Consider the following 5,180-nt stretch of genomic DNA (forward strand, 5'->3'; position numbering starts at 1 on the left):
TCTAAATTTTAAATTCCAATTAATGTTTTTTTTTTCTAGTTTTTATCCTTATTTAATATCCCAATAATAGATATATTCAAGATGGAAGTATTAACTAAAACCATTTCATTCCAACTAAAATAAAATTTCAGTTTCATTAAATATTCTTAAACATATTTATCAAAGAAAAACACCTTTACCATACAAAGATACAGGAAGAAGGTAATTTTATTTTAAACTCTTGATTTATTATCGAGTCTAGTAACCGGATATCCCTCATTTTCCATATTAAGCTGTAAATTAACAATATACCTGTAATTAAGAAATGCAATTATATATAACTATTATTTATGTAATAAATTCTCTAAATTTTAGCTTATTAACAATTCAAGAAATTATTAACAATTAAAATTAACTTATTAAACTACTTTTATTGATTTTGATAATTAAATTGTATCTATCCAGTTCGTACCAACCTCACTCTTTCATGATATCATCCAAAATCAAACTCATTTGTCAATATTTATTAATAAAGAAAATTGAATTTATAATTTTTTTCACTTTTTTTTTAAATTTATCACTAAATAAATCTTATATCTCTTTTTTTCTTTAGTATTTAACTTATTTGAGTTTTTTATGGGATAATCTAATTTAAGTTAAATAAGAACATTACGGATGATAAAAAATTTCGATAATTACCTATTTGACGATTCATTGTCAATACATATATAGCCTCTGTCTCTAAATATACGACTTGTAAATAATCCAATACATTTTTTAAAATTTGGTTAATTGAATCAATGCTTTTAATTTGTTATTATTATACTTTGTAAATTACTTATACGAATCTCAACCTCTCGGCATCTCAATTAGGGTGAGTTTATATAAACTTAACAATCCAATACGTATTTGGTTGAGTGAGTCAATGCTTTTAATTTGTATTTATAATACTTTGTAGATTACTTATATGAATTTCAATATCTGGACGTCTCAATAAGAGTGAGCCTATATAAACTTACTCAACAGAAGATATATGAGTAGGGTTAGACATAAGATACTAAACTATATTAAACTATATTAAACTATAGTTAATTATATTTTTAATAAACTAAAAAAAATTAAACTACTTAATATAATATTTAAATTATATTATTTAAGCGTTTAATTTTTAAAAACTTAATTTATATTAATTAATTAATAACTGAACTGAATTTTGTATTAATAATAATTTCTTACAAAGTTATAAACTTAAATTATTGTTAATATTAACAATATTAATAAAGATCAAGACACCACCGATTCAATTCGGATTTGAATTATATGCTAATTGATCTAAAAAATTCAGTTAGTGCTTAAATTCAAATGTTAAAAGTTCACTATGCTTCATATTTTTTTTATAATCATAATTATTCACTGAATTGGACAAATAAAGTAAATATTCTTCTTCAAATACTATTTATTTTATTATTTTAAATATAAAACAATATCTTTAGATATACAAGTTTATTATTTTAAATATAAAATAATATCTTTAAATATACCATTTTATTATTTTAAATATAAAATAAATTTAAATAATATCTTCTTCAATTCCACAATTCAAAGTTTGTAATTATATATATTTTATTTATCTCTTTTTTAAACTGACAGTATATTTATGTTTAAATACAAAATTTAGTTTAGATATACATTTTATTTACCGCTTTTTGAAACTATGATTATGTTTGAATGTAAAGTTTAGTTAAGTTGTTACTTAATTGATATAAGTTCTGTGTTTTAAAATTAAACTTTAAAATAATATAGTTTTGGATATGATATTAACTAGTTTAGTTTTTCAGTTTATTATAATATACTTAACTATAGTTGAATATAATTTAGTTAATTTTGTCCAGCTTTAAACACACAAGCGAAAAAAAAAACATAAAAGGAAAATCTTTTATCAAAATTATCAGAACTTAGTTATTTTATAGTAGAAAAAATATGCTTAAATATAAAAATATATAAATAACAAAAAATCGTAAAGAATCTAACGAAAAATCAAAATAGAAAACTTTATAGAAAATCATAAAAAAACTGAAAGAAGATATTAAAGATATCTCTAACACTCTTTTTTAAGGTGGGTATGAAGATTATGAAAATATAAATGAAAAGTAGCATTTTTGAAAAATAGTAAGATGAAGAGAATATTAAGATCTTCAAAACATTGAGAAATTTGAGAAATGAAAAATTTGAGAACGGTAAAATAAATGGACACTGAAAGCAAAAAAGGGGATAACATCCCACAAAATTATGTATAGGGTCTACAAAATTTCATGTACCAACCAAGGTTATTTGTTCTCAATCTACTTTAAACAATATTTACCTCATTACATCACAACATATAGAGTTCAAATTTTGTAGTTCAATGAAGATTAAAACTGAATAATATAACTTCAAAATAAGTGGACAACAAAAACAAAATAAGTGGATAGCAGCTCACAAAGGTATGTACATGGTCTCCAGAATTTAATACAACAAAATTTCATGACCAATCTACCCCAAACATTATCTAACTCACCATATCACAACACAGAAGTCAAATTTTGTGATTCATTGAGTGGACACCAAAGACAAAATAATTAAGCAATACGAAATTTTACTAAAAAAAAAAAGAGGAAACACAAAAACAAAAAAGGACACTGAAAACATAAACATAGTTGAAGAATAAATAGAACAGGTTTTGCAACAGACAATACTCGAATGTTAGGTGTCACAGATAAACAACAAGCACCGCAAACATCAAATGAAGAAAAAACCCTGGATGAAATTTTCACTTAACAACCTTCGAAAACTAGGTTCTGTGAACATAAAAGATCAAAACACGAAATTTTCAAACACCCACCAAGTACATTTGATTTCCATGTCAGGCAAAAAGATAATTAAAAATTATAATGACCAAGACCAATGAGGAGCGACACTTCAGTGTCAAAGTCAAAATTGAGTGTCAATATACCATTTTCCTAAAACATTGTAATGCAGAAAGAAAGCCTCCATCCATTGCAATTGTTGCCCTTGTACGTTATAAGAAAAAAGCCACTAACAAATATTTCTGTTTATAAAAACAAGAGTCTCGAAACTGGATCTTCTGTCTCAATTTTTTTTTGTCGTCAACACAAAAAGGCCGTATCACAAGTTCATTCCAACTACAAAGATAAACATGTTTTTTTTAAGTATTTTTGGAAGTTGAGAAAATAGAATTTGAAATAATGTGTTTGACTTTTTATTTATATCTTTTAAGTAATGTAAGCAATTAATTATACATTATTTTTAACAAAAGCAAAAATACTTTTTACATCAATTATATGTTGACAATAAATCGTTTATATATTTTTTCAAAAAATTTCACAGCATATTATTTTACACATACGTTTGTAATAAATAGCCCAAGCAAAAATGTTGTAAATATATTTTTTATTCTAGCCAAAGAGCAATAGCATATTATATATATATTATAATTTTTCATCTATTAAAATAATGATAAATACACAAATTTACAAAAACTCATAACAATATCTAAATTATAATGAACATAATATTTAATTAATTAATATTTATTAATAGAATATTTCATATATCTTAACATAATTGGTTTGATTGTATTCCTTTAGTATGGTTGTATTCCTTGAAAAATAGGTAATTTGCTTAACCTAAGGACTCTCTATACATAGAAGCAAATAATTTATCTGGCAACATTCCTGCGGAAATTGGGAAATTGGTTAATTTGATCAAGTTATGGCTTTTACAAAACAATCTTTGGGGTTCTATTCCTCAAGATTGAGGAATTGGAATGATCGACAAATTTGTTTCAACTTGATTTGTCCGATAACTTTTTTGTCGGATACAATTCCCCTACAATTGGAAATCTGAGTAATTTATTCTGTCTACTTTTATGACAACTATCTATCTGGATCCACTCCTACCGAAGTGGGAAAACTTCATTTTCTTTTGACGATCCAATTGCCAAATAATAATCTTTCTGGACCAATAATCCCATCTTCAATCGGTAATTTGGTCAATTTGATTTCTTTTCGTCTTAATGGAAACAAACTCTCCGGAAACATTCCTTCGACTATTGGTAACTTGACAAAGCTCACTACACTTTTTATTCTCTGATAAGTTAAGTGGATACATTCCAATAGAAATGAATATGTTTACCAACCTGGAGACATTGCATCTATTTAACAATAATTTGATTAGTCATTTGCCTCACAATGTTTGCTATAGTTGAAAGCTGCTAAAGTTAACTGCTGGTAGTTGTTAGAATTACTTAACTATTAAGTGACTCATGTGTAAATAAATTAGGGTCAAAATGTGATTTAATATAATTGAGGGATTTAATGGCAATTACAACTCGATGGAAGTTGTATAAGAATGGTGAAGGGTTCTGTCCCTGATGCACACAATTCTGAAGAAGCTCTCTCTTCCATTAAACCATCAAGAAAGTCTTGAGAGAATTAAGTTAGCATCAAGGGATAGATTGGGTAAGGAGTTGAAGATCAAGAGGAAAGGAAAGCATGGATCAAGGTTAGTAATTCCTTATCATGCTTATGAAATTTATGTTGTTGTAGTGAGAATCATAAATTCTTAAGATCCTAGAACTAATGATAGTAGTGAAACTAATGAAACTTACATGTGGTATCAGAGCACTAGGTTACTAGATTTATGATTCTCCTAGAATGATGAAATTATGTGCTGGAATAAATGCTTTAAATTGTATGTTATGTTGGAGGAAGAAGATGATGAATAGTAAGTTTTAGGAAGAAGATGATGAATAGTTGTTGGTTGATAATGCTTACGGGAATGAGAATGCAAATGGTAGAAGTGATGCCCAATTGTTAATTATTAAAGTTTAACAATTGTAAGAAAGAGACAAATTTTTTGTCTGCATGTGAATAAAGAATTGCTTTTCTTTATATGAATGATAATGGTCCATGTATCACATGAATGAAAACCAACGTGTGCCACATTCTATGATTATGTGCATTATAATAAAATATTAGAATGAAATATATATTGTCTACAAAACTTGGTCTGCCACACACACGTACATGAAATGCTACTTTCCTTGTTTTATATGGAAAATAATGCAAACTTTGCAAGATGAAAGTTTCCAGTAGCATAAGTTAATTGTGCAAATGAAGGAGAATTAAAGTTTATGTATG

The sequence above is a fragment of the Vigna angularis genome, chromosome 2, assembly GCF_016808095.1.
Source record: "Vigna angularis cultivar LongXiaoDou No.4 chromosome 2, ASM1680809v1, whole genome shotgun sequence".
NCBI lineage: Eukaryota > Viridiplantae > Streptophyta > Magnoliopsida > Fabales > Fabaceae > Vigna > Vigna angularis.